This window comes from Corvus cornix, chromosome Z (assembly GCF_000738735.6).
Source record: "Corvus cornix cornix isolate S_Up_H32 chromosome Z, ASM73873v5, whole genome shotgun sequence".
NCBI classification, from domain to species: domain Eukaryota; kingdom Metazoa; phylum Chordata; class Aves; order Passeriformes; family Corvidae; genus Corvus; species Corvus cornix.
In genome coordinates, this window is record NC_046357.1 from 39,954,690 (window position 1) to 39,980,199 (window position 25,510).

Sequence of the window (25,510 nt, forward strand, 5' to 3'; positions counted from 1 at the left end):
TAAGGCACTTAATTTTTCCTTTTACGTGACTCCTTTTCAGTTACTCTATTATAATGTTTTTTGTCCTCTGAGAACATGAAATACATATTTTTCATTGTATACCTCTTCTTTTGAAAGAATGTCTCCAAGTTTCTTACCTGTGAACACTCTAACGTGTTTTTAAGCAACTTGTCTCAGTTTCACAGTACCAATAGTCTGCTGTTTTGCTCTTCATCTTGCCTACTGAAATGTCCCTTAAAGATGCAAATGAAGTTTAACTAGACAAAGAATAAGGTGCTGTTCTCTCTTTCATATTATATTTTTAACTTAGGTTTAAATTAGGTATTCATTCGAGGACCCCCTTGGCCAGCACATTCATAACTTCTGCTTTTTTGGTTGTCCAGTTGCATCTGATCAATAAAGAGAAGCTCTTTTATAAATTTTACGACTCATAGTCAAGTGGTCCTCTGGAGGTTAGTAAAAGTTCATTGTCTCTCACCAGTCTTTAGATTACCTTTCTTTTTTTGCAAAACCAAACCTAGACAAAAACCCCAAACCACTATTTAGGAAATTATGTGATTATTTCTAGACTTGGAAAAGATTAAACTGAGGGTCTTGATATTTTATAATTGGGCTTCTGCAGAGTAATGATAGAAAGTGAAGCTCTTGGAAAGACTGAAATATATCCAAACATTTCCATAATTAACTTCCTTATCCAAAACTGTTTTAATGTACCATAAATGGTATGATTTTCTCTTTAAGCATCTATTTAATTTAACAAACAAAAGGTGTCAAATTGTGTTTCTAGTCCTTGCAGTAGCTTGCTGTTATGATTACAGCAATGTACAAAGGTAGGAGTCAGGGATATTAGAGAGTTGTAAAGATAGTGAACAGATCAGTAGTTTACTGACAAGGCAGAGATAGAATTATCACTCTACTCCTAAATTCATCACATTCCATCATACAACCAAAACAACTTTTGTGCCATTACTTGATCTGGGAAACCTACTCCAGAATATCCTTTCTCTGGTAAACAACTCAAATGGAGCAACCAGGAGGGATGTTTGGTTGAAACATTTCTTCAGTATTATCTTACACACTATTATTATTAATATTTTTACGCACAACTTAGTCAAAGCTTCCTTTAAATTTAATACGGGCACATTTTTGCATAAAAGGACCACCTAGCAAAACTCCTAATTCTTGTAGTTGTTTTTTTTTATATGCAGACTACACTTAACTAATAGGAGCAGGCTTTCACCATGTTTCTGAAATTGCCACATTTTTAATCGTTTATACTTCGCCATCCAAAGGACTTGACTTGACTGAGATACAAGTGTTCTAGACACCATGCAAAAATATGTTTAAAGAGTCCCTGTCAAAAAGAACTTAGTCTTGTTCATCACAGTTATAAAAGATCCTACAACTTTGTATATTCTGGGATTTGTACAACCTTCAGCTAAACATTTCTGATTCTGTGTGGACTACAGACCCAAAGGATTGAAGATGTCTCTGTCAAGCTGTCAGGAAATAATTTATTCTGATAAATGCAGACACGTTTTCTTTTTAAGTCTTCAAGGCCATACCACTATCAGGACATTTGCCTTTGATCCAATATAAATGAAGATACTTGTTCTGAGGAGTAGCATAATTTAATTATTTATTCTGTTCTTCCTCTTTCCCACTAAAGGACTGTTAACAAAATATGGGATTTAAAAAAAAATACATTAAATATAATGAGTCTTTTTGAAAAAGGGCTTACTTACTTTGAACATGGTGAAACATGATTCATGGTTCCTCTGAAAGCATTCGGTCTATGAGAGAGAGGCTGTCACAATGAGAAGCTACAACAGTAAAAATTGATAGACTACCCTGAATGACGGGAGAATCTGGCAGTTTCAGGACATATGAGAAACACTTCAGAAAGGTATCTGCGCCTAACTAAGTTGTCTGTAGTGGACGTCACAGCAGGAGATAAAGAAAGGTGGACCAGTTCCAGCCCTGGGAATATGAGAAAGAGATCACTTCCACTTTCCTGTACCTCCTTTCCCATTCTGCTCAGCTGACAGACACCACTAAATTGGGAAAAAAGATACATGTATTTTCTAAACCATGAGCGCTTAAGAGTGAAGTTTTGTGCTTCCTCATGTAATGCTTCCTATTGCATGAATCAGGGTTAGAATCCAAGCACAAGAGTCATCAAATAAAGATTTCATCAAATGAAAACTTCATTGTACAAAAATTTCTCTTCTAGGCACTTATTGCCTAATTATTACCTCTTTCTGCTAAAATGATGAGAGATTTTGACCTACAGGGTTTCTTTAACCCTTACAAAACAAAAAATCTCCCACAAAACCAAAGGTGCATTATCAGAAGATGGAAGTTTTGTATTGCTTTTTTTTACCATGCCAGGTGGGGGTGGGGTTGAGTGTAAAGAACAGTACACAAAAAAGGTCTTAAAGAGACTGGTTCACAGCACACAGAAAAAACATGAAAATTACTGGGTTTACAACTCATTGCAATCTCCCCAGTTGTTTCGTACACAAGAGCATCTAAGCTGACCCATGATTTTATGATGACATCATAGAGATTTAACAGTTTCCTGCGAATGGGAGAACAGATAAAATGCAGCACTGAAGATCTGACATTCAACATTGAAGAAATCAAAGACAATATTTGCACCAGTTTTTGGGTCACAAAGCTTCTGACTTATGCCCAGTCTGATTCAAAGTCCATTACTTCTTTCATGTCAACCCCACTTACAGTTTTGATTCACCGCTGCTGTCACAGAGAATTTGTCATTCACACATCTTTCCTTTACAGTCAGATATTTGAAACAGCATGTAAAATGGGTTTTGAAAATGGATGTTATCTCTCAGTTCCAGCAGTAATCCCAGGACAGGTCACTGATTTCTACAAAATAAACCCACAAAACCGCCACCAACCTTCTGGTAGTAAATTTGGGAATAGACATCTCCATCCGATGAGTAAAGCAGACTGAATGGTACTGGAGAACATAAAGAAGTTTGCTTTCTTCCCTGACTTCAAGATCACCTACCCATGAAGGCCAATCTATCTCATTTCACCACCCTCTGAAAATTTCCCTGTGATCCTACCAAAAAATTCTTGGGTAGAATTTTGCCTGCAGCAGCATGAGTTTTCACTGGTGGTCCATATGGGCCTGAAAGATGACAGTACCTCTCTGCCATTGCAGTTTTACAACCACAATCTCTTCTTTCCCTCCAATGCTTATTTGCTCCCTGAGACATTGTCTTGTTCTGTATGTGAGCTGCCTGTGGAACAGCAACTTTGCTGGGTTTGTTCCAGACATAAAAGAGGTGAAATAAGTCAAATAGGGACCAGGCCTGATACACATCCATCAGCATTTCTTAGCTTTTTCTGTGCATGCAGTTTACAGACACTCAACTATCCTGTGGACTACATAGCAAAGAATAGATGGGTCAACTTCTCACTTGTACTTGGAGCAGGCAAAACGCATCTTTCCATTATGAAGAAAAGCTCAGCATTTGAGCTGAGCCAAAGAAAATCACAAACCTTGTGTAAGCAATAATTTCAACGAGCCAGACACAAAAGTTCTGCTCATAGTTAGACAATAAATTAAACTAAATGCAATGATGAATGTTCTTTTAATTGATGAATTCCTTTATTGTTTTGCTGTGTAGAAATACATTTTCAGCCCTGATTGTTGTACTCTTGTGACTATCTGGAGAGTGTAGAACCACCATCTACTCTGAAAGTCAGTAACAAGTTTAACTTGTCTAATTTTTAGATATGTCAATAGATTGCACCTATATTTTCAGACTCAATTTGATTCTAAAGTATTCTGAAATATTAGCGTTTTTATGTCATATGCTTAATTAGATGATTTTCTCATTTAGATGCTTTTACTTTTATGTTACCATTAAACCTACAGATCCAAAGATACAAAAGATGTCTAAAACTACAACTGATAAATCCACAAAAATAGAGTAATATTTTCCTAATTTGGAAAGGCTGTTCTAGAATCCTGCTGAAATCCTGTTGCAGATTTTTAACTCAGATTTCACCTGTAATAAAACAGAAATAAAAATCTTTAAGCTTCAGAGCTCTCATACATAATATTATTAACAATGAGAGTTGTTCCCATCAGTTTGTCAGACAGATATTTGAGAAATCCTTTAAGAGATTTTGGTAAGGCTGATTATCTAAAAGATCAGTGGGAAAAGAGAGAAATAAAGTATTCTTTAAAAGCTATACTCTCTTTCTTTCTTATTACAATTACTGAGGAGCATAAGTGCAGCCAGAAACTTATTTTGAGCAAAAGAGTGAACAATAACCCTAAGAACTTAGCTTAAGCTTATGCAACAGCTTTGATGTCATCTTGTCCTAAAAAACTGACAAAATTTTTAGATGTTATTCTTCCTTTGTTGTTGCAGAATCTTGAATCTTATCCTTTGGACTACAGTACAGACATGTTTCATGGCCTTGTGTGGCTTTTAAGTTCTAGGTTTAGAAAGTAAGTTACATAGTTAATAAAACCCAACTTTTTTCAAGCCTTTCTGGAACTTTTTCTCTACTGAAGAGAAACAATGAGTTCAGAAACCTATGGATTTAAACAAAAACAAAGTTTTTTTCACAATTAATATACCCAATATAGAAGGTATAGAAGGACAAGAATGAGTATTCTATATTCAGTAATTAAAGTTGAATCCACAATTTTTTTTTTAAATTCAGAAATTTGGAGTTTATTCCCTTTACTTAGGAGTCTGCTAGGAGTTTTAAACTGAAGTATATTGCAAAAAAACTAATTCATTGGTTGCACAAGTTCAAGCTGACCAGCCCTCTCTACAAGATACCTGTCTCCCTCAGTGCAGCATGAAGTCGTTTCGCTTAATGATGGCCCTAGACAATATATAGATCTAAATTTTAAAAATACAGTTAACATTTAAAAGTCAGCAAGGATCAGAGTCTGAATTCTACTTATTGCACAAAAACTGAATTACAATTCTCCACAAGGGGATTTTTGGTTTTTTAGCAAAAGAACAGCAAAAGTTTTTTCCACTCAGCTGAAGCAGTTAAAATCCTTGCACCTTTAACAATAACAAATCTTAAGTAATGTCACTTCATAGTTTAGAAAATAATTAAGACACAGTAAGTTAATAAATCATTCTCCTGAAATACAGAAAACATTACTAGGTTATTCCTCTAATATTTGGCCATTCTTGATGCATTAGATAAAACCTTTCTATTTGTGCTAACAAGTGCAAAAAGGAATTTTAAATATTGTCATATATTTCTTGTCCATGAATCTCTGCTCCGTTTTTATTTAATTTCTGAAATATGGTATATCTTTAGCTTTCATTTTGCTTTTGCATCATATTCTTGCAATACATTGTTGAGACAAATCTGTAAGACTAGGATTAAAAATATATGAAACAATGCAGCCTACTTATTAATAACTAGAAAGTTCAGTATTTCTGTTTGTTTAAATTTTTTTTGTTCCATGAAGTTGGATCCTCTATACTGTAGTTTAAAGGACAGATACAATTCTGTATCTCTTTTCCCAGGTTATATACCTCATTTAGTTACTTCCTTGAGGGCTTAACATTTCCTGAAAGAGGAAGAAAGCTCTGACCAACCTTCAACTATTGGATGGCAAATCACTTCTCTTACCAACACTATCATACAGATTAATCCACACAACAAAGTTATACAACTGCTGGTCCTTTCTTCAAGACTCTAAAGCGTCAGACAGAAATGGTAATATTCAGACTTAACGTTAACCAGGTCAAAGTAAAAAAATCTGTCAAATCCCAGCTGTGAAGAACCTCTCCAATGACTCAGGGATCCAACACTGTTCATTTTCTTTCAGAAAATTCAACTTTCAAGGGTGTAGAGTTAAAGAGAGTGCTCCAGAATACAAAGGGATAGATGACTGAAGTGAGAGTGAAGTCACATTTCAGTACAAGGTCTTCCAACATATTGCAGAAAAACAGTAATTCCTTATAATTAAGTATGATGAATGAGGAGTTGAGTTTCTTTACACTGCATTCTGATTTTTACAGATTCCAGAGAGAGGTCTTGATTTAAATCACACAATCCTGCCTGTTCATCAAACTGTTGAATTTATTTGCAATTACGTAAAATTCCCTATTTTAATTTTATGATGGCTTTACACCTAAGGACATAAGTTAAGTGTCTGTCTGCAAAAATCATATATCCTATTTTTCAAAACATTGGAAAGAAGTGATAAATAACATGGCAAGAATGACAAACATCTTATCTATATTGCTGTTAAAATACTGTGCTGAAATACAGGTTTACCAATCTGTGCTTGACCAAAAAAATTAGCAATAGCGGTTTTTCTTAGTGTATATTGTATGTAACAAAACACTACAGTTGATTTTTAATAAGCATGGCACTATTGTAACTGTAGAAATACTTCAAGGAAACGTATTAGAGAGTGCTTCAAAGAAATGACAGCCTATTTGTCATCATTCCTCTTCTAAGTGTTTTAGAAGTTTATAGATTCATCAGAAGAAGTGTGTTTCAAACTGAACTCAGCCTAACAATTCGATGAGGAAGGTCTTTTACAGGCTTCTAGCCAGAAGAGGAAGGTCAAAGAAATTGTGATAACTTCTAATCAACAATGCTGGAAAACTGATAACTATGGATGAGGAGAAGGCTGTGGTACTCAACAATATTTTTGCCTCAGTCCTCAATGGCAGCCTCTCTTCTCACATCTCTCAAGTGGATGGACAGCAGGATGAGGACTGAGGGAGCAAAGTCCCTCCCACTGCAAGAAAAGAGCAGGCTCCTGACCACCTGAGGAACCTGAATGTATGTAAGTACATGGAACCTGAGTAGATTATGCCAGATTCCTGAGCAAATTAGCTGAGGCAGCTGTTAAGTAACTCTCCATGATATTCGAAAAGTCACAGCAGTTAGGTGAAGTCCCAGGGGATTGGAAAAGGGGAAACATTGTACCCATCTCTAAAAAGGATAGAAAGGAGGACCCTGGGAGCTACCAACCTGTTGCAATCCTTCCCCCTTTGCCTGGGAAAATCACGGAACAGATCCTCCCAGAGGCTATGCCAAGGAACAGGGAGGACAGGGAGTGCTCCGGTTTGGCCAAATTTAGAAATATATCCTCTGAGGGAAGGCACAATTACTCCTCCCCCACCAGGTTCAGGAAAAATAAATTTTCTGCAAAGGAAAGTGAAGGAGATAAAACTATTTATTTAACAAACACACGGGAAAAGGAAAATAATGCTAAATAATAAAATCTCTTCGCTGGGGAAGTGTCAGAGGCCTCCCTTTGGTCTCCTTGGAGCTGGGGCTTGGCCCAGGGCCAGACCCTCTGTGCTCGGTGGAAAGTCCTCCGGATGTGTTCTGATATTGAAGCAGTCCAGTGGAAAAGGGAGAAAATCCGAAATTCCAGGGAAGGGAAAAAAAAAATTCAACTCTCAGTCTCTCTCTGGAGAAAAAGAAGCTGAACCACTGGCCAAAAGCTGACTGGAAAAGCAGCAAGCCAGGTGCCTCCTCCCTCCCCTGCCGCAGCGCTATCTCTGTGTGACCTTGAACAAGCTGCAAACTGCTTTGAAAAAGTTTTGCTCAGTTTTTTTTCCTTCCCCCTCTCAGGCTCAGTTTAGAGGCATAGAAAGGCACAAAGTTAATTTCTGGGCATAGGGCAGCGACATGGGATACACATCATAAAGTCACCCCAAGACAGGGAGGCAATTTGAAGCAGCCATCACAGCTTCCCCAAGCTTGTCAAGTATTGCCTGACAACCCCCAGCGGCCTTCTATCATGGGATGACTACATCAGTGGACAAGAAAAGGGCTACAATGTCATTGATCTGGACTTCTGTAAAGTCTTTGGCACAGTTCCCCACAACATCCTTCTCTTTAAATTGGAAAAAGACAGAATTGATGGGTGGACTCTTAAATGCATAAGGAAGTGGTTAGACAGTCACATCCAGAGGATAGTGGTCAATGGCTCAGCATCCTGAAGGATGTCAGTGACATCAGACCCTCGGGGGTCTGCATTCAGACCAGAGTTATTAATATCTTCATTAATGACATACATAAAGGAACCAAGTGCGTCTTCAGCAAATTTAACTGATGTCACCAAGGTGAGTAGTGCAGTTGTCACACCTGAAGCACAGGATACCATCCAGAGGGATTGGGACAACCTCAAGAAGTGGGCCAATGCAAACCCAACGAGGTTTTACAAGACCAAGTGCAAGGTGCTGCACCGGGGTCGGGGCAACCCTTGGCATCAACAAATGCTGGGGGCTGAACAGATGGAGAGCAGCTCTGCCCAGAAGGACTTGGGAGTGCTGGTGGAGGAGAGGCTGGACATGACCCAGCAATGTGCCCTTGCAGCCCAGAAAGCCAATTGTATCCAAAGCAGTGTGGGCCACCAGGGTGAGGGAGGGGATTCTGCCCTCTGCTCTGCTCTGCTCTGCGTTGCTCTGCTCTGCTCTGCTCTGCTTTGCTCTGCTCTGCTCTGCTCTGCTCTGGTGAAACCCCACCTGGAGCTCTGTGTCCAGCTCTGAGACCCTCAATGTAAAGGCACACACCTATTGGAGTGATTCCAGAGAAGGGCCACCAAGATGATCAGAGCGATGGAGAACCTCTCTGTGAGGAAACGCGGAGAGAATTGGGATTGCTCAGCCTGGAGAAGAGAAGGCTTTGGGGTGATCTAATTGCAGCCTTCCAGTACCTGAAGGGAGCCTCCAAGAAAGATGGAGAGAGACTCTTCACAAGAGCATGTAGAGACAGGACAAGGGGGAATGGCTTCAAACTGAAAGAGAGTAGGTTTAGACAAGATGTTATGAAAAAGCCTACGGTATGAGGGTGGTGAGGCACTGGAACAGATTGCCCAGAGACTAGGTGGATGCTCCATCCCTGGAGGTGTTTAAGGCCAGGCTGGCTGGAGCTCTGAACAAGCTGGTCTAGTGAAAGGTGTCCCTGCCCACAGCAGAGGGCTTGGAACTAGATGATCTTTAAGGTTCCTTCCAACCCACACCATTCTATGAGTCTGTGACTCTATGATTCTAACACATTCTAAATAAATATCTGATAATATATAATCTCCAATATTCTTAATGTTTTCCTTTATTTATGTATGTGACGTAAAAATATTTTTTTTAATAGGTGTACATCACAAACAGATACACTGACATTTCAAGATGCTTTTACACTTTTCAATAACAAATATTTACCTCCTAAAGGGAAATGACACTTATTCAATATCACTTAATAATAAGAAAATTATTTTTGCAATATTCCAATCCAGAAAACTAGATCCTATATTCATTTTTCTGGAAATATAGTTTTTATTTTGTTTTTTTGGAAGCAATTATAATTTATATTTTTTTAAAAATTAATATATTAATACCATGCTTTCCCTGTGTAGTACTAGCCTTTACAGCAAAATTACACAAGCCAATATTTTTCTTGATTTTTTCATCTTCTTACAGTCTGGCAGAGATTACCTGAAAACTTAGAAATAAAATAACTTCCTCACAAACACATAGAAATGTTAGTGGAAGTCTTGTAGGCATATAATATTAGTTTATTCAAACCTGGGTTAAACCCAAGGTTAATATTTTTACTGGGTGTATAGTAATAACCCAGTTTACTAAAAGACCCCTATGTTTTTGCAACAGAAATGGGAAATACAACAGTTTGAAGTTGTACAGGAAGTGGAGGATGTTGTTTATTTGAGAGGCTTTGTGGGATGTATGGACAGCAGTGGGATAAGCAGCCAAAAGAGAAGAACTGCAGAGTGTACTGCTCCAGGCACACGGTGGCATCCTCAGCTGGCTCCATTAGATGTGCTACTGGCTACTCATCTCTCTGGCCAGCTCCAGTGCACGCACCCAACCTCCTTCTTGCCCACTTCCCTGAAACCCTGATGGAGACCAGTGCCTTTGAACAGCAGTGTTGTGGCTGCCCTCTCTCCCTCTCCACATCGGGATGCCCTGGTTGGATAGATCTGGAGAGGCCACAGTCAGCATCAGGCAATGTACAGCTCATTCTGTTTACAGTCATATACTGCAATTCTGTCCTGATTCTACAACCCATATGGCAGTGGTGCTCCCAGCTCCACCACCCACCCCACTTCCCATGCATAAGATTAGAAAGGGGACTTGGGTCGTATATCCCTGTGAAGTCTGCTGACCACTACTTCTAGGAGAGCCTCTAAGGATTTGTATGTAATGAGAATTTCGTACAAATAATATTATATAGATGAAATGCATATTCCCATGTCTGATAAAGTATTGACAACCTGCTAGAAAATTATATACATGGATGTAATTTATTTCCATTTAAAATCGAGATTTTTAATTCCAAAACAAATTACTGTTTATCTATCAGGACTTTGCCTATTGAGTAGAAAGTCATGCAAAGAGTTGTGATGTTTTTAATGGCATAATTTACAATTACATGATTTATCTTTTGCTTTAGGATCATCTTTATACCAAATTTATCTATAAAGTCAGCTTTTACTGGATGCAAGTTAAAATGAAAAGATTGAAAATCTGGCAGCTAACATTGCAAATGCTCAAAAATCTGCTGAGACGAAAACCAAATTCTTGCAATTACAAAGTCACAATATGAGAAACAGGGTCTAACCTTCCTGAAAGAGTGGGAAAAGCACAAGTGTTTAATAGAGGGAACCAAAATGAAGGAGACTTAGTGAGCTAGAGAAATGGAAAACATACATTGAAAAAGATTATTCATTAAATAAATGTACTCATGGGTGTGTATCATGAACCAGATTCAACAAACACTAGGGCACATGTTTAAATTTAAGCACTGACTGCAAAGTGTCTTAGACGGATGCTTAGGTGCTATGCTGAACAGAGATTTTGCAAGTGAAGTTATGTTTGTCTGCTTCACTGACACACAACCTGCTATGTTTTTGTAAAGAACATCTTACTAATGTTTTACACTGAGATAGCTTTCTTAGTGCAGTCATTCTTTTTTAACGGTGAAAATGAAATATTATAAAGAAAATATCCTTGAGATATATAAAATATTGGGCCCGTGCATCCCTTAAAAGCATCCTCTCATGGTGTTGGGAAAAAAAAATGGGGACAGTAAAAGTAGCCTTATGCAGCTCTTCAACGATTAACAAGGCTAAAAGGATTACCACTGACAATTTATTTTATGACTGACACAATGGTATTCTGAAAGATCACATAGAGAAATCACTTGCAAAAAAAATCTGGATTTTTTACCAATTAAGGTTTCTGTTAGAACTGTTTGTAATTGCAGAGCATATGGCTGCTGGCAACCATTGAAAAGTGACATCATCTTTGACCCCAGAACTACGAGTGATAAATATAAGAGGATTATAAACCTTTTTCCATAGTGCTTTAATGCTACTTCCTAGCTTGTCAGAAATGATTGCCTTAGAAGTAAAGTAGTAAATATTTAAAAGTCTTCGTTGTTGGCAGATTTAGCTTGTTAACTGTGAAGGCACCATTAGCATAAATATCTTCTAAATAGTACCATTATCTCTCTCTGGCACTTCATATGACCAGACCAGAGCTGAACTGAGCTCATCACCACCCACCACTGGCAAAGGGCTTACTATACCTTTTGGAAACCCCTTCTTTTCCCTGGCTGTGGCTTATCCTTGCAGATTCTCTTTTCTTTAGGATTCCATTCCCAGCCCTGTGTGTACCAAGTTCCACAGCCGTGATGCAGTTATGCTGCATGTCAACCAGACACAGGCTCCCTTTCCTTTGAGGGTCACGCCCTGACTGCCCCTGGAGGCATGACTCCATCGCAGAGTTACTCTTTACACACATCAGCTCACTGATGCAAAGTGGTTTAGCTCCACAGATAACAAGCGGTAAGGAAGAGCTGAGTATCTCCATAATCTGTCCCAGAACATTTTGAGGGGGTAGATGTTGGGTTTTATACACTGTCCAGAATGATCTTTTGTCCACTTCCTTCAAGCTGCAGAGAGCAAACAGCAACAGCACTAAAAGATAGCAGTTGCCTTTCACAGTTTGATTTATTAGTGTATGGAAATAATATAATCATGAACTGTTACTCCAAACTATCTGTTGGATAGGATCATCAAAACCGTGAATAAAAACCCAGAGCATTTAAAAAGACATATTTTTATAAAGTATATTTCATATATGTATATATATGTAAAGAATATATGTATATATAAAATATATATACATATAAAATATATTCATTAAATATAATGTTGTCCTTTTTTATCATAGAATGATATAATTAAAACCAGAGATATTTTAGAAATTTAGCAGCAGGGTATTTACATTAAGGCACATTTTCTGCTGTAGAAAAGGAGATATATGTTAATACTTTTTTTTTTTTCATGTAAGCCGACTCTTGTTTATCTATTCATTTTATATATCTTGCATTTTATTTATTTTACATGATCAAGCAAGCTAATTTCTGGTATCACACAGTGTTGAAGACTTAAAATTTCAAGTGTACAACATTTTGTGCTTGCAGTCCTATATGTAACAGAAGCACTGTAGAATGAAACCTCAGGCTTCTTTACTGTACTTGGCTACAGTGTAGTGTATTTCACTAGATACATGGCTGCACTAAGCCAGATATAGGGAATCTGACTGAAACGAGGATATCTGTTACACACTCCAAGTATGAAGACCTGAAAATACTTACCACAAGGAGGCCTTACTGATTTTTAAGGGGGCCTATAAGAAAGATGAAGACAAGCTTTTTAGCAGGGCCTGTTGCAATAGGAAAAGGGGTACTGGTTTTCAACTGAAGGAGGGTCAGTTTAGGTTAGATGTAGGAAGACCTTGTTCTACAATGAGGGTGGTGAATCACTGGGACGGGTTACCTCAACGGATGGTGGAAGCCCCATCCCTGCAAAGACTCCGGATCAGGTTGGATGAGGCTCTGAACAGCTTGGTCTAGTTGATGTTGTCCCTGCTCATTGCAGGGTGGTTGGACTACGTAGCAATAGGCTCTGAACAACTTGGTCTAGTTGATGTTGTCCCTGCTCATTGCAGGGTGGTTGGACTACGTAGCAATAGGGACCAAAGCCGACAGACCCCCTTGCATGCCCACAGAAGATCCGTTCATTGCCAACAACCGCCCCCTCTTTATACCCTTGATGCCAACCGAAACCAAACCAAAACCTGACAGAACTTAACAGCAGAAGGGCACCCATTGGCTGGCACAGCTGCGGTGCCGCTGTCCACGCGTTCTATCACCCAATCAGCTTCCTGCTTACGTGCCAGGCACGCGTTCCTCCAGCCAATCACAGTCTCACTGCCAACTGTCACTCAACCGGCTCTCTCCTCACCCACGCCCGCCTCTCACCCCTCACCCCCCTTCCAGCCGTGCCGCCCACAGCTGGGCCTTTCCTACAGGCCCTTCTGGTGAGCGTAAGCCTCAACCCCTTTAGCAAATATAACCCCATATTCCACAGGACTAGATGATTTTTAAAGGCCTTTCCAGCCCAAACTGTTCTATGATTCTATGATTTTATGATTTGGAGCTTAAAGAGAGCCTTACGGTTTTGCACTGCTCACATGAAAGTCACAGCAGGATCAAGCGTCATATCAGGTGTGCGCCTGCTCAGGCGAGCATACAGTGCCCCTGAATTCAAAACTAATATATGACATATAAAACACCTTTGCAGAACTGGGGTTGCATGCTGTGAACTCTTTCCAAAGTAAAAAACCTCTGTGCTGTGTCTGTTCCTGTTTAAGAATAACTTGCATAAGTTAAGGTTGCACAAGGCTGAATAGTTATAAATCCAAGAAAAATAGTACTTACCCGCACTCTACACAAGAAGTAGAGGACCAATGGCTAACCTCTGTACTCCTACTAAGTCAGCTTGATATAAAAAACTCACTAGCTGTAAAAGCAACTAGCCTCCACAAAGATTAATTTTGAATAGAAAACACACTGCTCAAAATTCAATTTCAGGTGAATGCAATTTGAAAGAATTAATTTTCTTGCATTTCCTTTTTGAAACTGATAGGGTATTGCAGTTTTTCACAGAATTACCTTGGATAGTTGATGATTGTTTACGAGTGTCAGCTTACCCTTTGATGTTTGTCATATTATTTCTCTTTTAGAAACCACTTATAGCTGCATTGTAGGATTGTTTTATCATTAGTCAACTGATGTATCATAGATTATTGCTAACACAGAGCTCCAGTCCTGATTTCACCAGATCAACAGGAAATATCACATTAAATTTAATAACACCGACATGGGTATTTTCATCTTTTTTCAACATTCCAACCAGAAAGCATACAGGATCCCCACATCCACATGCGCACAGCCCTGGAAAATCAAACACTGAATTCTGACTCATGCAATTAACAATATGTCCTCCTACATGCTAAAGCGAAGAGAAGTCTCACACTGATGGAACCGCCATTGATATTCTATTATTTATGCCTATATCAAAAGAACTGGAGACTCAGATGTCAAATTGTTATACAATCAATTGCTTTGTGTTTTCAGCTTTTCTACCAAAGGAGCACAGATTAGAAACTACTTTCATAAGCAGGAGGGTTTCACATTATTTTTTTCTGTTGACTTGATTTTTGTGTTAGCATATCTTAAACACCGGTTGCTAGATAAAACCTCATCTCATATTTTAAAAAATATATAAAATTATAGTAATATTTTTACATGGGACAACAATGTCCTAAAAAAAAAAACAACCACAGAACTACTGCAATGTAGAAACCAGAAAAGAAACAAAAATAAGTCATTATCAATTACTCAACGTTTGGCACATGATGCTTCAAGGTCTAGCTTATTAATTTCATTAAGCATTGAGAAAACCAGTGCACTATTTTTTATCTAAATCAGGTCTTAAATTCCTTTTTTTGTTGTTTTAATTTCAGAGAATTTTGGAAATTACAAAAGTGACAAATAATAATTCTGCTTGGATTAGATAGGTTTTTTTAGAAGAGAAATGATGAAATTACAGTCAGGGTCCAAGACCAACCCATGCTGCAGGGGAAGTCACCACGCTCAACTTCCCCTGGCTGACCATCTCCTTCTCCCATTGAACGTTAGCATTCCTTCAAATTTTCATTCTGAGCTTCCTAACATTTCATTTCCAAATGAACCAGACTGTGTCCTTTTATGCTACTCTTTGCACTCATTTAGCTAACCTGATGCCCTTGGACCCAAATAGTTTACAGCATATTCACATAAATATGGGAGACTACAAAACCCCCAGATAGAGGGTAAAGGAAGATGCCATCCTAGGTAAAGGGAGGGGAACAACTCTTACTTACAAATCTCTCTTACTTCTAGAACTGCTCATAAAGCCCTCACGTTTGTCCTCCTCTGTGTTTCATTCTTATTGCTCTCTATGTACAATCTCTCAGAGAAATAAGATTCCTTTTTTTTTTTTTTAAATTATTTGGAAGAACCATTTCTATAAATAATAAAGACAGTAAAACTTAAAGTAAATTATAAGTATTTAGTTTCAAGGGTCTGAAATAATTTGCAGTAGTACCTGTCAAGTTAGTTACTAATCAGGAAAATATGCACAGATACGATCCTTTAGATAACTGAAAATGATTCATTACTATTGATAAAACTTTTTGAACTAGAGCAGATCCACCTCCAGGTCTGTCTCCGATGTACACAGTTCAAGCTTGTGCACTTGAGTACATGTTTACATCTCCATGATCAGCCACTGTGATATGGAGAAACTGGTGACTAGAGTAGATGGGAGCCAACCAGATGAAGAGAAATAGCTAACGGATCTGAAATTTGCATATGGTACTTCACATAAAGGTTTGGAAACTTCACAAAGAACAACAAATGATGCAGAATATAGTACACATTTGAAGAAACTAAAATTTATTCCCTCAACATTAAGAAAGGTAGTGTGCTTATATATTTGTACATCAGTGTTAGCTGTAAGAAAGCCAAAAATTCTGAAAGGGAATAAGCTACTAGCAAGATAACTGACAAAATAATCTAAAAAAAAGCAAACCCCAGTTGCAAAGAGTGTAGACAAGTGGCAAAGATCTGATGCAGCTGCCTGATCTAAACCAAAAAATTTAACTGAAAATGTGCAATAGCAATGCCTTGTCAAGACTAAAACAAAATATGGAGCAAAACACAGACATAATTAATGGCTTTCAGTACCTGTTGCCTAAAGATGGATTTTAGTTGTCAATACCAAAAATGCTGTGGTGATAGCCAACCAGGCCTATGTATAGATCACCATCTGGAATGCTAAGGCTGGTGGAAAACTTGAGAGCAGATGACTAAGCTCAGATCTTACATAGCAACTTTGTAAGCGAGAAGCAAGAACATTACAGACCTTGTCTATTATAAGCAATCCTCAAAGCAATTCCTGCAAAGATGGGGAATGAGATGAAGGGTCTTACTCAGGGCAGACAGAATGAACGAAAGAAGCCAAGAGCATTCTATTTGTTCCCCACACCTTCTAGAAATCTATCACCTAGTTTAATTTCCCATTTCAAAGGCTAATGGTACAAGTAAGAATGGAAATGTAGATCCACATGAAGAGCAGATCCTAAATCTGGACATAACAAGGACTGTTTATAGGTTGGTGTCCCGCAGGCTGCATTCAGCTTTCCTGACTTTCAAAACATAATTGTGCAACATTATGCTGCTCCTAAATACCTTTTCTGTATGAATTACATTTTTAAAACAGTGAAATAGAAAGTTAGTAAGACTCAAAATGCAATGTTACTGACTTGGAAAAGGGTTTGGCAGCTTCAGTGGTGAAAATAAAATTCTGGCATTTCTGACTTTTGGGGGGCTTGAGGTTTTTTTGTTGACTGACAAATAAATTCATATTTCTTTTAAGCAAAAAACTATATGTATGCTTTTGAGCTACAAGATATTCTGGCTAAATGTTCAAAAACAGCAGACATTTAACTCTGCCGAAATCTCAGTTGTCCAAGTATAATATGTACCTTTAACAAACAAATAAACAAAAGAACCTCATCCAAATGTAAGGAAAAAAAAAATTCATAAATGCAGCAAACAAAAATAAGACTGGTTCACTCATGTAATGACAGACCAAACACTAGAAAGAAAAGCATGACAGACTTTCCTGTAGTTGCACTATTTGCAGATCTCTTTACAAAGAGCTGCACTGTGTGTGCCAAGAAATCTCAGGGAGAAGTCACGACTGCTAGTGAGCTGGTGATGATAGTTGATAGCTTGAACCAATGCACCTGGCAGAAATGCATTACGAAGAGGGTGTATTTCTACAGGAGAAAAGCTTGTTTTCCAAAACTTCTTTTGGAAAGCTGACAATGCAAGTGCACGATGTAGAAAGAGAGGGATCCAAAAGGGTTGGTATTTTTACTCAGTTTTTTAGATAGGAAGTTAAGTAGCAGTGGAATTTTTCTCTGTGTTCCATGAAACACGTCTTGCAATCAGTGGGACATAAATCTGTGCTCAAGCCTTTTGCCAAAATGTGACCTGAAAAATCTGGTTGAGGTCATTCCTGGCATCAGTAAGAGCAGATGCTGTGTTCCAAATTTCAGTCAAGTGTCTTACTAGAAACACAGACTTACTCTCACCAAAGTAGTAGCTGAGCATGATACAAAATATCTGTTAATTTGACTATCCATACTCAAGCTCCTGTTACCTACTAAAAAGTCCAGTGCTGACCTTTATCATCCTCTAGAAATGTTGCCTTTAGACATACTTTTAACTGATCTGCACTTGAGAAAAACTAGAAGCCTATTTATTTTGGGAAAAGCATTGCAGTATTTATTGGAGGATATCCCTCTCCCTTCCTCAGCATTCATTTCTGGAATGGCAAAGGTTTATTTACCTTTATTCTGGGAATACTACTATTTTCACAAAATGGGGATACACTGTCTACAGGGGGAGCTATTTTCCAAAAGCTACTCCAGTACTCAGTATTTTGAGGGCATGTTAACTGACAAGGAATATGCCTATCTGAATCTAGACTAAGATCCACCAGGTCCATTTATTTATCTATATATTTAAAAGTATTTTGTCAAGGTCCAATCCACAGCCTTTTGATTCAGAAATACTGCATTATCTGTGGGAATGAGACAGAGGTATATAGCCAATTCTTGATCTGGCATGTTAAAGTGATATCTGCTTCATGCCCAAATTTTTCATTCTTGTTTTAACTGTCATGAAAACTTATGAAACTGAAAAAGAACAGAGCTAAAATTCAGATAAATTAAGATTTCTGATCTCTGAAAATTGCATGTAGAATTATTCACCAAATCAGAAGATAATTGATTTTGTTCACAGAATGTCACACTCTGTACAAGCACTATACAAAGTTTTCAGCAGTTTTGCTCATCCATTTGCTTTTGAGTTTTGCAATCCCAAGAACACCAGTGATGACAAGCATTCAGGACCACAAAATTTAATCACCTCAGATATCTGTGCCACATAAGTACTCCAAAAAATGTTGAAAACCAGGAAGTCTTCATAGTAAGAAAACTAGCAATAGTAATTTGATGATATCTTGAGAGTAGAGCACCTTTGGGAAATTAATAATCTCCTGAATATATCTTCACTTCACGCTCACACTGTGGAATATCACAAGTTAATATATTTCCAAATACAAAGGAACAGAATAAAATCTTTCTTTTCAGTTTCAGGGGATTATTTATATCTCATGTTCTCCCACTCTGAGAAAGAAATTGCATAAATATTTACATGGAGTGTGCAAGTACTAAAGTACACTAACAAGGAACAAATATAATTGCCAGGCAAATAAAGTGCTATATAAAAGGATGGGTTCTATAGATGGTATGAAACCATCCTTCACATATTAAAAAAAAAAAAAAGGAGACATACCCTCTTCTATTAAAACAGATAAAACACTAACAATACTATTTCTTTTAATGTAAAGAAATTTCTTCTTTCCTTTATCCAAGATAGCATAAAAGTTCTGATACTTAAAAATTCTGTTTAAGACCCAGACTTGTGTTTTAAGAGCTGTAATCACTTTAGGCTCACTTAAAGTCCCACCGTATTTCAGGATTTAAGATATCTAAGAAGCAATGCTCTGAAATGTCTCGTTTGTCTTTGGAACAGATGGTGCAGAAAGAGTGCACCAGAGAAACAGACAAAAATCCTAAGAAATCTGCAAGTGTCCAAAGACACACACAAATACACGGGAATGCATGCACACGGGCAAACACACACTTTCAGACAACAACAGTATAATTAAACTGCCTTATACAAGTAATAGCAAGGAAAACAATGGTAAAATGAAAAGGAAAGATGTGGTGATATGTTTACCCACTGTTTTTCTGATCCCATATTATTCCAATAACATTTGCTGAATAAAACTGATATAGACTAAATATCAACCAGTCTGGAATGCATTCTGTGATGAACCGCTTTAAGCAACTGAACATTTCAGGTGGTAGTTAGATCGGAAACCACAGTCTGAGTGACAGGGACAAACAGAAATCCTTCCAAGTTCCAATTCCTTCTTCACAAGGCTCCAGCTTACCTGCTGTAGTAAAAACTAACCTAAGTTTCAAACTTGAATCAGACTTCTTCTGACACAATGTTTACAAAATTCATCTACCATTACCTTTCCTACTTCCATCAAGTTAACCAGTTTGGATATAAGATGTTCTGAGGCGTTAAAAACATTCATCAAGGAGTCAGGAGTAATCTGAAGTTATTTCTCTGCTAGATCCCAGGCTCATAGAATGGTGTGGGTTGGAAGGAACCTTAAAGATCATCTAGTTCCAAGCCCTCTGCTGTGGGCAGGGACACCTTTCACTAGACCAGCTTGTTCAGAGCTCCAGCCAGCCTGGCCTTAAACACCTCCAGGGATGGAGCATCCACATAGTCTCTGGGCAATCTGTTCCAGTGCCTCACCACCCTCATACCGTAGGCTTTTTCATAACATCTTGTCTAAACCTACTCTCTTTCAGTTTGAAGCCATTCCCCCTTGTCCTGTCTCTACATGCTCTTGTGAAGAGTCTCTCTCCATCTTTCTTGGAGGCTCCCTTCAGGTACTGGAAGGCTGCAATTAGATCACCCCAAAGCCTTCTCTTCTCCAGGCTGAGCAATCCCAATTCTCTCCGCGTTTCCTCACAGAGAGGTTCTCCATCGCTCTGATCATCTTGGTGGCCCTTCTCTGGAATCACTCCAATAGGTGTGTGCCTTTACATTGAGGGTCTCAGAGCTGGACACAGAGCTCCAGGTGGGGTTTCACCAGAGCAGAGCAGAGCAGAGCAGAGCAAAGCAGAGCAGAGCAGAGCAGAGCAACGCAGAGCAGAGCAGAGCAGAGGGGCAGAATCCCCTCCCTCACCCTGGTGCCCACACTGCTTTGGACACAATTGGCTTTCTGGGCTGCAAGGGCACATTGCTGGGTCATGTCCAGCCTCTCCTCCACCAGCACTCCCAAGTCCTTCTGGGCAGAGCTGCTCTCCATCTGTTCAGCCCCCAGCATTTGTTGATGCCAAGGGTTGCCCCGACCCCGGTGCAGCACCTTGCACTTGGTCTTGTAAAACCTCGTCGGGTTTGCATTGGCCCACTTCTTGAGGTTGTCCCAATCCCTCTGGATGGTATCCTGTGCTTCAGGTGTGACAACTGCACTACTCACCTTGGTGACATCAGTAAATTTGCTGAAGACGCACTTGGTTCCTTTATGTATGTCATTAATGAAGATATTAAATAACTCTGGTCTGAATGCAGACCCCCGAGGGTCTGATGTCACTGACATCCTTCAGGATGCTGAGCCATTGACCACTATCCTCTGGATGTGACTATCTAACCACTTCCTTATGCATTTAAGAGTCCACCCATCAATTCTGTCTTTTTCCAATTCAAAGAGAAGGATGTTGTGGGGAACTGTGCCAAAGACTTTACAGAAGTCCTGATATTTAGGCCTGTTCAGCCATGTCAGTCTCTTGCCTTCCTTGCATGATTTCTTTCTTCTGGGGATTGATAGCTCTTGTTCTCTACAGTGAAATTCCCTAAAATCTGTCAGGTCTGTTCCACTCTCTTGTCCCTCAGGGCAATCTGTCAGCAGATTACCTCCCTGAAGAGCTGGAAGTTTGTTTTCCTAAAGTTCAGGGCCTAATTTTCAGCCTCCTTACCTGCCCCGTATCCCTCAGGAGTGCAAACACCAATGCAGGATCACTGCTGCCTGGGCTGCCTCTGATCTTGATGTCTCCAATTAGCTCACTTGTGTTGGTGACCAACAGCTCCAGTAACACATTCCTCTGATAGGGCTGTCTATTATCTGGGTCATGAATCGTTGAATCATAGAATCTTCAAGGTTGGAAGAGACCTTCAAGATCATCCAGTCCAAACATCCACCCAGCATTACCACAGCAACCCCTTAACCACTAAATCACCCAGCAACAGCTCCAGACTCCTCTTGAACACCTCCAGGGATGGTGACCACCAGCTCCCTGGGAAACCTATTCCAATGCCTGACCACCCTATCAGTAAAAAATATTTCCTAATATCTAATCTGAATCTCCCCTGTCTCATCTTAAGGCCATTTCCTCTGGTCCTCTCACTGCAGGCACAGTAGAGGAGACCGGCCCCCAGCTCACTGCACCATCCTTTTAGGGAGCTGTAGAGAGCAATGAGATCCCCCCTGAGCCTCCTCTTCTCCAGACTAAACAAACCCAGATCCCTCAGCCATTCCTCATAAGACACATTTTCTAGTCCTTCCATGAGCTTTTCTGCCCTTCTCTGGACACTCTCCAGCACCCCAAAATCCTTTTTAAAGTGAGTGGCTCAGAATTGGACACAGCACTCAAGGTGTGGCCTCACCAGTGCTGGGGAAGTACAGGGGAAGAATGACTTCCCTTTTCCTGCTGGACACACTGCTCCTGGTACAGGCCAGGATGCCACTGGCCTTGGCTACCTGGGCCCACTGTTGGCTTGTGTTCAGTCTGCTGTCAATCACTACCGGCAGGTATGATAAGAAAAAGGGAAAAACAAGTGATGCACAATACAACTGCTCACCACCTGCTGACTGATGTCAGACCTGGGTAACTCCGCCCCCCCCTCCCCCCAGTTACTGGGCATGATGGTCTATGGTGTGGAATACCCTACCCCTTTGGTCTGCACCTGTCCTGGCTATGCTCCCTCCCAATTTCTTTTGCATCCCTCCTCACTGGCAGAGCATGAGACAAGAAATAAAAAGTCCTTGACTTAAAATACACACAACTTAGCAAAAACCAAAGTATCAGTGCCTTATCAACACTTTTCTCATTCAAAACACAGCACTGTAACAGCTGTTGAGAAGACATTAACTCTACCTTAGCTGAAACTAGGTCACTGTCCTAGAGGAACACCCCTTAACTCCGTTCATATATTTCCCTGGTGTTTCGCTGTTGGATTCTCTTGCCTCAGGAGTCCCTTGTTCATCTTCATAAGACTGATGGTCTGCTCCAGTGTGGCCAGTACAGTTCAGAGTCACCAGCTGAGGGCCCTGGCCAGCACCCTGTCCCTCTAGCCTTTGCCTCTCATCCCACAGCTTGCCAGGGATAAGCCTGATATTGTCCCTTTCTTCCATTACATCTAGTTTGAAGCTCTGCCAGTGAGCCCCACTAGTTCCCAAGCAAAGGCTCTCCTGCTCTGCTGAGAAAGGTGGGTCCCATCTGATGTCAGCATATCCAGTGCTGCATAGGCCTTTCTGTTGTCAAAACACCCCAGATTTTGGCAGTGACACCAGCCGTGGAGCCTGGAAGTTTCAGAAGATTCAAAGGGAGAAATGGGATGGAGGGAGAAAAATAGACAGTCATTTCATAAACATAGCATATGACTTGCAAGGTATAGAGACCTCAGAAGGCAACAAAACTGTACTATTGTATATATGAGCTGCATGAACAAGACCTAGATGGTAGAGATGACTCATATCAGCAAACTCATATCTCAAAAAACCTTTGATGACTTTTACAAATGGCCAAAAACCCCACAAACCAGACATTAGAAAGACTGAAAAACATATGTAATTTGAATGAAAAAAATAAAATCAAAATTTTTTAGTCAATTACAGCAGACTAGGGATATGCCTGGCATAAGGTGCCCCCAAAACAATCTCAATCCTTCTATGGTGTGAGAAGTCCATGCTGTCTAAACTGGAGTATCACAGCCATCAAGAATAGCAGACAGCTGTATTTATCTACATACAGCCTGTATCTGTAATACATCCTGTTTGACAGCCCTCCTAAACATCTAAAAACACTTACTAACTTTTAATGAAAACATGGTCTCAGATTACACAACTGGCCTGGTGCAGTTTAGCTTTTCAAAGAAAGAAATGTCAGTGTCTTTCAACTTTATGCAAATGTCTAATAATTCTCTTCTAGACAGCGAAAGAATTTCACCAATGTAAAACATCAATGCAACATACAGCTCTGGGAAAAACAAACAAACAAACAAAACCACCAAACAACCACCAAAACAAATCCCAACCATACTAAATACAGAAATCTATTCCCTGAATGACGTCAACCCTGTAAAGACACACTGGAAGTCTGTCCAGCCTAGGTTGTTTCAGTTCTCTAAGGCTGAAAAGGTTTGAAATGCTCAAGCTAAGCCATCCACTCTTTCACTTTTAGTCTGGTATGGAAAAGGAGCAAGGGAGAGAATCTCACAGTATAATTTAGCAAGCTAAAATCTAGCTGCCAAATTTTCCATTGTAATCAGATAAAACTTATGTGGTTGGGTGCCTTTGAAAGTATCCCCTCTAATTTCTTTAATTTAATCTTACAGTGAGTAATCCCTTTTATAAGTGATTACTATTTGTCATTAAACTCCTAATTGTCTAAGCTTAGGTAAAGGACTGTTTTCTTTATTTCACCTCCAGAGAATATTGTCAATAGTTTTACACAATGTCAAGTGCATAAAATAGTGTGCGACATACACTAAGTCTGAAGAATCTCATTATTTCATACAAACAAAAATAAAGTTTTTATACTTTGAAATGCTGTTAATGTAATCCATGCAAATAAAATAAAATAAAATAAAGCAAAACACTAAAAGGATTCAATGACTGTATTTAATTGGTTTTCCACAAAGCAGGATATATTTTCAGAGGCAATTCTTAGTCTTTCTCATGGTAACAGACTTTCTTTTGTGGATCCTTTTCCTGAGCTGCCAAAAATATTTGCCCCTTGGCAGGCAGCCAGCACTGATTTTAAGCCCATAGCAGGAGCTATTCTCTAACATGGTTGCTTTCACTGAGAGGAGCTTTCTCAGCGTTGTACTGGTGGTTTCTGCAACGGTCAGCACATTCTTGGAAACATGCTCTAGCTCTAAATTAGGGATGAAATGCAGTAATACATTGCTCTAAATTTTGCACACCTGTCAGCAGCAGCGTTTGAAGCTTGAAAGTGCTGCAAGATGATCCTCCTTCTCCAGTGCCTTCCTACAATTCAAGGTCTCCTTGAAATCAGCAGCAAATGGCATGAGGGTTAGGTACTGACTCACCCAGCCCATCTTCTTGGTGGAATGCCTTTTCCTGCTCTCACATTGCATTTTCCCTAACAGTCTCTACAGTCAGGAATACTGGGAGAGATTTTCACAATCACATAAAGAAAAATACTTCCGTTTTTTAATTTTTTTATTTTTTAATGGAGAAAAACATGTGAAGTAGTAGCAGTTGAGCTGAGTAATAGAGATTTTTTTTGCTGATGATTAAGAGCAAGTTGAGATAGAAAATACCCTTTGCACATATTTATTACTCTTACAATGGGCAAATTACTGCACAACACATAACCCAATGCTTGGTAGCATCTGGTGAGGGTCATATATTCATAACTCCTGAGGTTTTGAGAAGAGAGGTTACAAGGATTCCAGTATGATTTCTAAAGCACATCTTCATCTTTTGGAAAGACTTCTCAGCATTTTATTCTGACCGCTCATGCTCATCAAATCACACATCATGAGCAATCGCAAGGTCTTTGTTGTGCCAATACAAGAAAAGGACAAGAAATTGTACAAAATGCAACTTGTTAATAAGAGTAGCTGCAGCCAAATTCAATTCTCTTAAGTTCTATACACTTGTACCACAAGTGTGGTTTTGCATGGCTTAGCTCTTAATCATCTGCTGTTTCTGTAAGTTACTTGATTTGAACTAAAAGCATTTCAGGTTATGTTCCCTGGTGAGTGCACAAATCACTGTATTATAATCAATAAGTAGATGTCAGAATGCTGAGAAAAATATCAAATTACTCTCTTTAAAGCTTTTGGCAGGAATTTTCAGGGAACAAGATCAGGTAAGTGGCATTTATCAATTCTCCTTCTGTTGAAGAAAAGAACAAATCTGCAAAATCTGTTAGAGAAGAGCTATTCATGTTTCCCTTTTTCTTCCTCTACTTCCATAACCACAAAAACCCCTAAACATTAAAATACCCTACTAATAATATCTGTTTACAGTACTCCAAGAAGAAACAACAGAATGAGGCCTTTATTCACTTATGTTTGTCTGCAATATTTATTTTTAAAAGTGAATGTTTAACAAAGGAGGGCTATTTCAAATCCACATCCA